Source organism: Elaeis guineensis, chromosome 14 (assembly GCF_000442705.2).
Source record: "Elaeis guineensis isolate ETL-2024a chromosome 14, EG11, whole genome shotgun sequence".
Taxonomy (NCBI): Eukaryota; Viridiplantae; Streptophyta; class Magnoliopsida; order Arecales; family Arecaceae; genus Elaeis; species Elaeis guineensis.
In genome coordinates, this window is record NC_026006.2 from 49,254,076 (window position 1) to 49,267,822 (window position 13,747).

A 13,747-nucleotide genomic window follows, 5' to 3' on the forward strand; every position below is an offset into this window, starting at 1 on the left:
AATGTAGAATTGTTGACATAATTATCAAATATGTAAGTATACTAAAGATATTGTGAAACAAAAGCAGAACATTCAATTGCAAAAGTAACCTTATTGCTAATGTAATCTTATAGTAAATTTTAGGTTGATAGGCATAATGTTAAGACCTAAAAATATGGCAGCATGGCAATAAAATCAATCTTTGATTTTGATTTTATATAATATTAGCCTTTTGGGATCACATAGTACAAAAGGAACGAAATAAAGTTTCAAATTTAGTAGTTTATAGGCCCAAATTTATATGGAAGATAATGTTGGAAAATCAGTTAGAACAATGGAATTTCACAATTTTATGTTTTATTTTTTTTAGGGGTTTTCTAGAAATAAATATATAAATGAAAAACTATATCTGTCCAATTTGTTTAAGACCTATCAGGGGAGAGGAGGAAGGATGGGGAAATGGGCGCCGGTCGGAGTGGTGGGGAGTATAGGGGTCGGGATTAAAGAGAGAGACTATTGGGCAGCAATCGGAGTGGTAGCGAGCAGTTGGGGGGCGGGGGGAGGGATTCAAGAGAGGAAGCACCAGGCGGCGATCGGAGCCTTGGGGAGTGGGCGAGAGAGGGACCATCAAGCGATGGGGGGGTGTGCACGACCATCTAGCGATGGGGGGGTGGGGGTTGGGGCGAGATTCAAGAGAGAGAGCAGGTGCTCAAAGAGATGGGGGGTAGGAGGGATTGCGGTTGGAGAAAAGAGCCAAAAGCTAAAATCATGGCTTGAAGCCATGATTTCATAATGTGGCCCTCACATCATGCAATGTAGTACCAACATGGCTGTGAAATAGTGGGTTCAATTTATGATTTCATGCTGGAACAATAAAATAAGAAATAAGTCTCGTTTTACCATATTTAAGAAAAAAACTTAAAAAATAATATTAAAAAAAATTCAACTTTTTAGACATGGAGATTTTCATGGATTGTCAAATGTGTTGAAATAAATTTCATGCCCTATCTTTAACATGCTTGAGGCAATCCACACTGAAGATTGCATATTCATAGAAAGATTCGAAAAATATGCACTATAGAAAAAAATTATTTTTCCAACTTAATATTGTCGATGCTAGAGGTATGCATCGGCAATTTTGAAATAATTTGTCAATTTACCGATGCTTTTTATGCGTGATGCAATTTTGAAAGCTATTCTTGAAATTAACCCCCCCCCTCTCGTCTCCTCTCCTCTACTTGTCTTCGCTTTTGGAACAATAGGCAAGGCAACTAGTGGGGCCTCTTCTGGTTTGGTTGATGATGGGCAGCTGATGGTGGGGATTCAATTTTGGGTCTTTATGCCCTAGATTGGGCTATCTAATATTGTACGGTCTTTATTATGAAACAAGCTAATGATTAAGTTATCCTTAATGATGCTGGACCTGTAGTACTTTGTTATCTAGTTATATATTGATTGTGATGTTATACAGTCTTTATTATATTTATATTGGTGTTTGAATTTTTATATAAATTTTAGACAGGTATATGTATTATAATATAGATTATTTTTGGATATTATCTTTTTATTTTTTTAGATTTAATAAATACTGATGCTCAATATTTACAAATATAGCGACGCTCAAGCTTGTATCGGAAACTTTTCTAAACTTTCTGATGCTTTCTTAATGCATTGGCAAAAATAGTTTTGACTCTATATTTAATAACATTTTTTCGATGTTTTGTAGTGTGTCAAAATTATTTTTTGCAACATCGAGAATTTAAAACTTTTATGCCAGTAATATTTGATTATGCTGTAGTGGTGCGTATAAGAAATTTCTGAACTGAATTTTTATTTTCTGATTTTTCAATCATCAGGGTCTTCCTTGGGCACAGATATTGTTTATAGGATACATTCTAGGTCTACACTATATTTGGAAAGCTTTTAAGTTATTACAACTACATTTCAAATTGAGCAAATGACTCACTGCATTGGCTTTTTGGGCGATACAATTTTTATTAATTTTATAAGTATCGGGATGTATTAGGGAAGTGTATTGGCATGATATTGTTGGAATTTATCTGATTAAGTCCCATCTGGATATAGACCATACTAATATGTATCGAGATTTATTTTAGTTGGTTTAATTGATTTATACTTTGATTAAAAATAAGCCTCCAATAAAATGATAAGGATATATTTGATAGTTATTATGATAAAGTTAATCTTTACACAGTCATCATGGATAATGTCCATTTTCTAGTTTTTGTGGTTGATTCAAGTTATAAAAAGGTATACCCTATATATTTAGTTCATAACTCATCCAAGAGCTTGTGAGATCCTTTCCATCAAGCATACTCAGAATTGAAAATTAAAAAACTAAGGTGTGCTCGATAGCAGTGATGAGCACATTTAACTCGATTCTCTTATGATTGTAGGCTGATTCAATAGATTGTATGGAGAGATCTTGAACGGCTTTGATGGCTTCATCTTCGTGTAAGTTTTGTTGCTTCATAAAATTCTAATATTGTGATACCAAAGTCATACATATTATTTGGCTTGAAGATGAAAGCTTTTTTATCTGTATGAAATTTATATGGATGAAGAACTGAAATTTATATAGATGAAGATCTGACTGGCCACCCCTCAACACAATCAAGATCTATTTCTAATTTTTGTAGAGGATTTTTGATAATTTTATTATTTATTTATTTATTTAAAAGGGTATTACAAGGGCCCTTTTAAGGGCCTTAAAAGAATTGTTACATAAAATAAATACATAAATAAATATAAAGGGATGGAGAAAGGGATGGAAAAGAGGGTGATCGTGGGTCCCCCGACGCTGTGCGCCTCTCTCCTCCATTCAAGATGGCCGCACTCCTCCTCTTCCGGCGGCCGTCGCGCCGAGGTGCTCCGGTGGTCCCCAATCTCCGGCGACCACCGTTCAAGCTACAAAGAAAATAAAATAAAAAAAAGGGAAAAAGAGTGAGAAAGGAGGAAGGAGCTGCCGGATCTTGTTCACCGACGGCTATCCTCTCAGTCGCCGAAAATCTGGCCCTCTAGTTGCTGAGGGAAAGTCGGTGGACCATCGATTCAAGCTCTCCGGTGGCCGTTGAACAATAATATAGAAGGGAGAAGTGTCGGTTTCCGCATTTTCTTCTCCACCAATCTCCATTGACCACCCACCAAACTGACCTATCCCTGGTTCACCGGCGGTCGGACGACCCTCTCAGACCGATCGTTGGTGGTTGTGGTCGGTTGGTGACTCACCGGCGGTGATTAAAAAGAGGGGGTCACCGGGTTTGTTTTTCTTTGAAACCCTCTCTTTTGATCGTGAAAGAGAAGGAAGGAGGAGAAGAAAAAGTTCAACGGGTTCGGGTTTTGGGTTACGAGGTGGGTGTACGTAAAGGGCATTTTGTAATTTAGTTCCCGACAAAATAACTATTACATAAAGATACTTCTAAAATATATTTTAAATTTTATAAATAAAAAATTATAGATCTATTATCATATTCTTGACAATGTATTCATACTATATTTAGCATATAAAGTTTATTGATATTATTTATAAAAAATTAAAAATTTTTAGTTTGATTGATTTGGTGTGATCACCAAAGTGACGATAAACATGTAAAATTAAAAATTTTCTATAATATCTAATTTTGGATCAATATAATTCATCCAATAAAATTTTAATAATGTTATAATTATATTTTATCATATTTTATATGTAAAATTTATTGACACTGTTTATAACAAATTGAAGATTTTTGGTTTGATTGTTTCGATGTGATCACCAAAGTGGCCATAAACTTTTAAAATCAAAAATTTTCTATGTAGTATAATTTTAAATAAATCTAATTGATCTAATAAAGTTTTAATAGTATCACAATTGCATCTAAGCTACTGAAATATTGATTAGCTTATAAAGAAGCATTTTTATGTTCGATATTTAGATAGATGAAATGGTAGGATTGTATGTTGGATCGAGTGATATTTTCATATCCAAAAATATAGTATTTGCTTGTATCTAATATACATATCTTATTAGATTCACTAGTCATATGATATATCACTAAACGGATATGGCCACGAGTATGTTATGGCACTCGTCCAAAGGAGAGACATAATGATGCACTTGGTTGTCTATCAAAGTTAAATATAAAGAAATTTATTTACTTTGGATAAAGTTTAATTATTCTTTTTATTTGATGATAATGTGAGCATATATTATTTACAACATTAATTCCTATAATTATTGATAGTAGCATAGAAATTTTTTTTTTCTTAATGGATCGAATTTCTTAGAATACAAAGAAGGAATATTACTCATATTAGGGTGTACTAGCCTTGATCTAGTATTTTAAGTGGATGAAGCTTCACCACTTATAGATGAGAGTACACCAGAACAGAAGTGCTTTTTGAGGAATGAGAGTATTCCAATTATCTTAATTTACTCATAGAGAAATCTAACATGGCACGTTAGGGGATTCATCTCTTAGTGTCATAAGGCACATATTTTTTTGAATATTGTAGAATAGAAATCGATAAGCTTTGATAAGGCAAAGGCTGGCATCTATGAGCATATTACAGAGATAAGAGATATTGCAATATAATTATCTAATATTAAAGTTTTCATATTAGATATCTCACTTCTCTTTTGTTAGAGTATGATCTCTTTAATAGCCTCTATAGTATATACAATAAGGATTGGATAGATAATGAATTACTGACCAAATGGAGAAAAAATTGAGAGAGAAGAAGATAAAGAGCATGAATTTTATTTCATGTCTAGTTACTAAAAAAGTAAGTAAAGAAAATAGTGTACCCAAGGCAAAAAGAAAGAAAGCATTAGCTGTGGCATTAAGTCAAGCTATTAATAAAGTTATTGAATGCTTCTTCTATAGAAAGAAAAAACACCTAAAGAAAAATTACATGAAGTATGAAAAGTGGCTGAAAAAAATATCCTTTACTCTTGTATGTATTTTGAATCTAATTTAGTAAATGTTTCTTATTTTACTTGATGCATGATTTTAGTGCATTTGTGCATATTGCCAGTAACTTATAGGAATTCCTATTGAGAAGGCCTCTGATTAAAAGTGAACCATCCATTCTTGTTGGAAATCAAACACATTTACTTATCAAGATAGTTGGATGCTGCAGGATTGTCTTAGATTCTGAAATTGGTTTTCATATTCTTTTAAAAATTTTATATGTTATGGCATCAGAGGTTATGACATATCTCCAAAAAAATAGTCAAAAGACTAGTGAAAGATATGATCTTAAGATCATTAAACTTTACTGATTTTATGACATGTATTGAATGCATAAAGGCAAAACAGATATACACATCTAAAAAAGGTACTAGGAGGAGTAAAGAAACTTTGTAAATCACTCATATTGATGCAAGCAGATCTTTTTTATCATATCTAACAGATGAAAAGTATTTCATCACATTCATTGATGACTCTTCATGATATATATATCTATATCTTTTATTTGATAAGACTGATGTCTTTAAGATCCTTAAAAAATTCAAAATAGAGATAGAGACACAATCAGAAAAAGTTATTAAGGTATAGTAAGATCCAATAGAGATGACGAATACTATAGTAAACATATAGAGATAGGACAATAGTTATGACTTTTAGCAAAATTCTTAAAGAAATAAGAGATTGTACCTTAATATACACTGTCTGGCACATCGGATCAAAATGGTATAGCTGGAAGAAGGAATCAAATGCTTAAAAAAATAGTTCAGACTATGATAAGTTATTCCACTTTACCTATTTACTTATGGAGTGATACTGTAAAGATAACTACATATATCTTATATAGAGGTCCTACTAAGGCAATTCAAAAGACTCCTCATAAGTATGGATCGATAAGAAACCTAGTTTGGGATATATGCATTTATGGGGTTGTCTAACTGAAGCCAAGATTTATAACCTATAAGAAAAGATATTTGATCTTATAATGACTAGTGATTTTTCATTGGTTATTCGGGGAGATAAAAAAGAAATAGATTTTATTATCTATCTCATACACCATAGATAGTAAAAATTAATAAAGCTAGATCTAAGAGGATAGCATGTTTGATGGGAGTGGAGAACTTAGAGATATTATCTTTGAAGAAATATAGAAAATAAATTTTGTACTTGAAAAATAGATTGAAGTGATGATTTCTATTGTTATTCCTTAAGATAATATTAAGGTGGAACCATTATTTCATCAAGTTTCACTCCATAAGATTTTTATTATCGAAGAAATAACTCTCTAACCACTGCCATAAATGGATCAAAGGACAGCTCTTTGCAGATCTTCTAGAATAAGAAAATTTACTATACCTCTAGATTATATAGTGTATTTAACTAATTTGGAAAAAAAGATACGATCCTACGACATTTTTATAAGACATGAAAGTTGAGGATTCTTGATGTGGGATGATTCAGATCTAGAGAAAGCAAGCATTCAAATTTATTAACAATTAATAGATAGCCAGCAAATCAAAGACTAAAAAAATGATTATGCTAAAATCAAAAAAAGCTCATTGATGTGCATGCATATTGATCTGCCCCTAGATCTAGATTCGGACCGCAGACGATTGAGAAACCATCTAAGATTAGGATATTAGATCATGATTAAAGAAATTCAGATCTAATTAATAAAGTAATAAGGGATGAACTCTCTATAATAACAATATACTCAAAAATTTATTTAGAAGCAAGAGATCTTACAACATGTCGATGAAGACTTCTGATGAGGGAAGATTCGAACGTCGAATCAGGCTACGGTTATCGATAAATCTTTTCATTGTCCAAGATCACAAGATTTGATCCGAACTTGTAAAGAACTGTTCTATAATAATAAAGATAAGTTTCAATTTCAGTAATCTTGAAAAGATTGAATCTACTAAAGGATGATAGTAATATGGGAGAATAGAAAATAAAAGGCACTGAAATTGGGTCCTTGGAGGGTTGATGGCAGTATAGGGAGGATGTAACCATAGAGAAAGGAGATGCTGGTTGGGATCCTACGAGTTTTGATGGGATTCATCGAGTAGTCATCATTCTTCACCTTCAAACCTTGGGAAAATTTGGAAGAGAGACGGTAGAGAAGAGGAAGGAAGAGAGGAAGATAGGAAGAGAGGAAAGAAGGGGATAGAAGAAGGAAGAATAATAGACGGAGGAAGAGAGGGAGAGGAGAGTACGTAGAGATAAGGAAACATAAATATTATTCTCAATCACCTATGCTTTACAAGATCCTTTGTTCTTCTTTTAAAAAAAAAAACCCTAATAACCTAAATAGAAGGAAGGTGTGAAACCCCTAGATGAGGAGGGTGTTAAATCCCATGCGTGAAGTGGGAAGGGGCGTTGAGAAAGGATTACGGTGAGAAAAAAATCAAATTACTCATTCTTGCGCACACATCCCTTTTCTTTTTGTTTTGTCACACACAACCAACCTCAAATGCCCAACTAGATAAGAATTTGATTTAAATTCATGCGTCTTCAAGGTGACTGACTCAAACTGAACATGGTTGACTCTAATCAGGACTCAATTACAAATCAAACCCAATTTAAAGATCAAATTTATTACAGGACTCAAAAGATAAAAATTACATGATTCAAAATAAAAATGACGAGGGCTCTATCAACAATCGAGCCATAAGGAATCACGATGATCGGTGTCCACACCAATTCTATACAATGGTTTGATGCCATAAAAGAAGAGTTGGGCTCTATGGATAACAACTATATCTGAGATAAAGTTGACCTACTTGAAGAGTGCAACCAATAAATTGCAAAAGGATCTATACAACCAAAAGAAATCTTAATGGGAAGGTCAAACTACATAAAACTAAATCTGTGATAAAGGGTTCATACAAAAGAAAGGCATTGACTTTAAAGGGATCTATTCTTTTTTTTAGGATTGTCATAGCCTTAGTAGCTCATTTTTTGATTTAAAGTTACATCAGATGGATGTGAAAATATTTTTTTTTCAATCATGATCTAAAGGAAGAGGTGTACATGAAATCATGATCTAGAGGAAGAGGTGTACATGATCAGAGCACATGATTTGCAGATTAAAAGAATCTATTTATGAATTTAAATAGGCTTCCACATAATGGTATCTCAAACTTAATGGGATAATTACTTTGGGATAATTACTTAATGAGCTTGATGGCATATGAAAATATTTAAATGTAAAACTTTCAAATTAATTTTTGACATTCTCATAAGACATAACTATTAAAATATATCAAAAATTGTATGATTCAAAAAATATCAAGATAAGCCATCAATTCATAAAAGATTACATACTTGATGTTGTAGATTTGCATTACATATCAATTTGACCCTTAAGGATTTGAATATCCCCTAGTTGAACCTAAACTTTTAAAGCCTTTATCTAGTTTTTTCTTAATTTGTTCTTATCAGATTTAATTATTGGAACCCCCCCAATTGATTAATTTTTTATCATCCTAATAGATTTAAATATCTTTCTTGATCATTAATTTGATCATCTTTTGATCCCTATTTAATTTGAGCCATAATTTCTTTCAAAATCCTCTTCCATTAATTTTGAAACTATGCTGTCCTTTTACCTAGCTTGGACCTTCATCTTAGGATTACCATGACCTATTCTTGCTTAGGATGCTAGCATTCATTTCTTAAATCTTTAGTGATCTTAGCAATCTACTTTTTAATAGAGATAGCACTCATACATCTTATAAGCCTTCATGCTTTTATCATTTGTTATGATCATATTTTGCAAATTAATAAAATATAATCTTTCCTTAAAATACAATGCACTTGATGCCCTTATGTTTAGTTGCTTAATTGAACATTTGTCTTGTTTATGAAACTAAGGAGGAGAAAAATATTTTTATTGCAAAGTTTATTTCTTTAAAATTGAACAAATATGCATGTTTTGAAAGAAAAAAGAGGAGAATTAAGAAAATTAAGTTTTGTTGCATTTATTATGAAAAACATAGGGAGAAAATATTTTTGAAATATCAAAAAGGGAATCATTTTGAAACTTAATAAAAATAAAAATTATTAATAATCATTTATCTTGTTTATTTTTAGAAATCATTATTAATCTTAAGAGAAAATCATTAATAAATAATCAAACTTTGCTTATCTTATGGATTTATTTGAGCATTCTTGTAGTTTTGATCGTTTGATTTGTTTTGAGCAACTATTCATACTTATATATATTTTAATTATATCATTAGTTTTTGATAATTAACTGGTATCAAAAAATTATTTTTGCTCTTAAAAAAAATTATTAATGAACTTTCATACTTTGTTTCGATTGATTGATATCAAAAAATGAGTTTGAAAAATGCTCTTCTTGAATCTTTTGAAATTGATATCAAAAAAAATATTTCAAGAAAGCTTTCATTCATGTTTAAATCTAAATATTTTTTTTAAAAAAATTAAATTTAATCAATTGATATCAGATAATTTACTCTTTGCCTTATATTTTATTGATCTACTATGTAGTAAAAAGAGAAGAATGTTCTTGTCTCAAATTTGATTGTGTAAAGATTTATTCTTGATAAGATATCATTTGAAATAAATCTAAAAAATTATTGTCTTTTCTAAATTAAATTACATAAAAAGATGAAATGATCTTTTTAAAGAATAACTAAAAATCTCTTAATTTGATTAATTTATTGATATCAATTTAAATTGATTTATCATTCTAAGTTATCAAAACTATTTGATTTGAATCGATATATCTTTATCACTTTAAAATTAAAATAATTAGTGTCAATTTTTTTTTTAAAAATTTGTTATTTCAAAAAATCTGGTATCAAACTGAATTTGAAACATATTTTTGTACTTTGCTATGATTGATTATCTTTGAGAAATAGATTTATAATGTGTTCAATTTAAAATCTCTAATTGGTATCAAGATAGCTGCTATTTGGATTGAATTGTAAAATATTTGATATAAAAAAAATTAAATTGATTATTTTCTATTGATTGATTTTCAAAAAAATAAACTCAAGCTTCTTTAAATTGGTATCAAGTAAAATTTTTTAAGAATATTATCACAATTGGTATCATAATTCTTATAATTGATATCAAATAGTTTATTCATACCTTAAATTTTATTCTTTTATCTTTTGATAAAAAAAAGTATGCTATATCTCAAATATAAATTTTCATGACTATATTCTTGCTATTACATTATTTGACACAAACTTTTGTGATATATTTTTGAATGATCTACTTTAATATCAAAAGAAAAGAAGTATTTTTAAGACTATATTGTTCAAAAATTTAATCTCTAGTAAATCTTTAAAGTCCAAGTACTTTTAATTGAAATCAAAAAGTTTTTTTGCATTTATATTACTTTTAATTGAAATCAAAAAGTTTTTTTGCACTTATATTTTTGAGAAAAAGGAAGAAGTCTTGCTCTAAATTTAAAAGTTAAACTCAAGTTGAATTTGAAAGGGAGAGAACTTAAATAAAATTTTAAAAATTGGATTTATTTGGATGATTTTGATGATTGATTTTGATTTGAAAAATTTTGAAAATCAAATTCTAAAAATTTAACATAATCCTTCCCTTATGCTTTTTGATGCTGTCAAAAAGAGAAAGAGTTATGTTGAATATATGCTCGAGATGATCATATACTTAAAATGCTTGAGTTGATCACTTGATTTATTATATTTGAGATATTCATTTGCTTGCTTGAGAAAATCATATAAAATGAGTATGTTATGTTGAATATAATTTTAGATATATGCATTCTTGAATATAATGATAACATTCATGAAATAAATATTTATTTATTCACTTCATATTTATATTGATAAATTAATTGAAATACATCATGTTTTTATTATGTATATACTCAAAGTTTTGTTATCATCAAAAAGGGAGAGATTATTGACTCTATGATTGATTTTAATGATTACCAAACTTTAAGTAATTATGATTCTAATCATGTATTTCAAGATTTGATGTAGGATTTTCTAAGTATACAAAATAAAAAATTTATCTTAAGAATAAATCCTCTCAAGATACTATGCTAAAGCACTTAAAAGAATAAGTTCTCAAAAATTTGGATGGTTCATTATGAAGAAAATAAAATTAAAAAAAATTAAAAAAATAAATATCATTTGAAAGTATTGAAGCCAAAATATTCAAGTTTGAAAACTCAAAATATGAAGAAAAGTGAAATTACAAGATTTGGAGCTGACTCCAGAAGGTTTCGAGTCGACTCCGGCATATTTAGAATGCCTTTGCATGAAGTCGAGCCAATTTGGATTGAATTGAAGCCGACTCTCTCAAAAGGATAGAAAGTTGAATTTTACAGAACTGAGGTGAGCTGACTCGAATGAAAATGAAGCTGGCTTGACTGAAAAAGGAGTCGACCTTAAGAAAAAAGGAGTTGACCACAAGCATAGGGATTGCAATAATGACTAGTTATCTGTACCTCTTCAATGACTATTTTTTAGATCTAACAGCTACTCCAAGCTCTCCAACCATCAAAACTCATTCTCCAACCACTTTCAAGTTCATAAAAAATTAGAAAATCATTTGAGAAGCAAGAAAAAAGGATTGAAAAGAGAAAAATAATCAGATTTGTGAGGTTCATTGAATATCCTTGAAAAAGGATAAAAGAGAAAAATTTAGTACACTGCTTTGAGAGCTTTTAAAGTATGATCTTCTCCAATATCTTTTTCATCCTCTCAAGTATCAGTTGAAGATAAGTCAAGCTTTAAAAGAGTAATTCAATAGCTATTTTTTCGAGCTTTAAAGAGTTTATATTTTTTATTTTTTATATTGAAATTTATATTTTATATTTTATTTTCTTTACAAGTTTCTTTAAGAAAAAGTAATTTGAGAATTAGACCCATCTAAGTTCGAAATTGAACTTTGTAAAATTTTGGTTGGTGAGTCCGTAAAACCAACTAGGTTGATTGTGAGTCCGAAAAATAATCGGTGTATAGATTTTGATTGATGATCCTAAAAAATTAACTAAATTTATTTATGAGCCCAGATAAAACAAACATGCTGTAATTAAGAGAATTATAGTAAAATTTTCAAGAGACTATTGGAGAGTGGATGTAGGTACGAGATTGCACCGAGCCACTATAAATTATTTTATGTTTGTGTTATGCTTTGTCACCTTCTTGCTTTATTGTCTTACTTTTTATTGCTTCTTGGATTGATTTTGATGATTACAAAGCATTTGAAAGGGTACTAATAATTTTCGCTTGAAAAAGACTTATTACTTTTCAGAGGCAAAATCATAATTTTATCAAACCCTGATTTGAAAGCATCAAGTGATAGAACAAAAGATTTGTGATCCATTGGTAAAAATTTTATAGTTTTTGGATATATATTTTGAAAGATATTCATGTTTGAAAAATATGAGTCGACCCCATGAGTCGACTCATGGCACAATGAGCTGATTGGCATGCAGACTTTTTAGCTAGCACAGTCTTGGCACAGCCTGTGAGTCGACCCCATGGGTCGACCCCTAGGCATGAGTCGACCCATGAGTCGACCTCTGCTGTTTTTGAGCCAAATTTACAGAACCTTGGTCTTCTGATATTTTTCCACAGAGGTCGACCCATGAGCATGAGTCGACCTCTGTGACAGAAAAGTTCCACAACGGCTAGTTTTTAACCCATTTTAAGTACTTTTAATGCTCATTTAATGTGGTCTAACGGCTCTATTTCAACCCAGATTGTTCTCTATCATTTTTTAAAGCTATAAAAGGGACAAAAAGGTGAGAATCATTAAGAAGAGAGATTTTAAAAAGAGGATTTCAAGCAAACTTTTCAGCTCTAAGCAAGAGCTCACTCAAAGCATTCAAGAAGCCTTTAATTCAAGCTCACCAACTCCTCAAGTGTATATTCAAGTCTCCAACCACCTTGAGAAAATCAAAAAGAGCCTTCTTCTCTTTGAGTAAAGTATATTTAAAGCCTCATTCGCTCATTAAAGGAGCTTCTTTTGTATTTTCTGAACTATTGATTGTTATACTCTATTTAAGTTGTTTTTGTTTTGGAAGGATTCTAAAATAAGGGAAGGTTGATTCGAATCTTGAATCGGAGTGTATTGGGTTAGCTTGTACCCGAAAAATAAGTGGACTAGCTTGGGATAGTTAGAGTCAGAGTTTTCGACGAGTGTATTCAGGTTGAATACAAGTTAGTGGATTAAAATTTCCAAGTAGAAGCTTGGGGAGTGGATGTAGGTGCAAGATTGGCACCGAACCACTATAAATCTTTTTGTTTGTGTTGTGCCCAATTGCTCTTCTTTAGAACTTCATTATTCTCTTGCATTCTTACATTTAACCATTAGCCTTGAATCAACTATACTCCCTATTTATTTAGCTATTGTCAAACATTTTCATAAGACATAAGTTAAGTTTAAAATTTTTAAAAATCCAATTCACCCCCCCTCTTGGGTTGCATAGCTGGGTAACAAGTGGTATCAGAGCCCGGTGCTCTAGCCCTACTTTGATCTAACTAATCAAAGAGCCAAAGATCTATAGCAACTCAAGTTGGCACTTCTCTAGCCGAGGGACAGTCCACTAACCGACCTCTTCTTTTCAATGGGTCAATTATACTATTGAAAAGCTTGGATGAAAATCTTCATTCAAGCACTCGACTATGATATGTGGAGTATTATAGTGAATGGCCCTCACACACCCACTAAAATTATTGATGGTGTGGAATTAGCCAAACCCGAAAAAGAGTGGGATGAGGTTGATAAGAAATTGGCCCAACTAAATGCTAAAGCTATGAATGTTCTATATT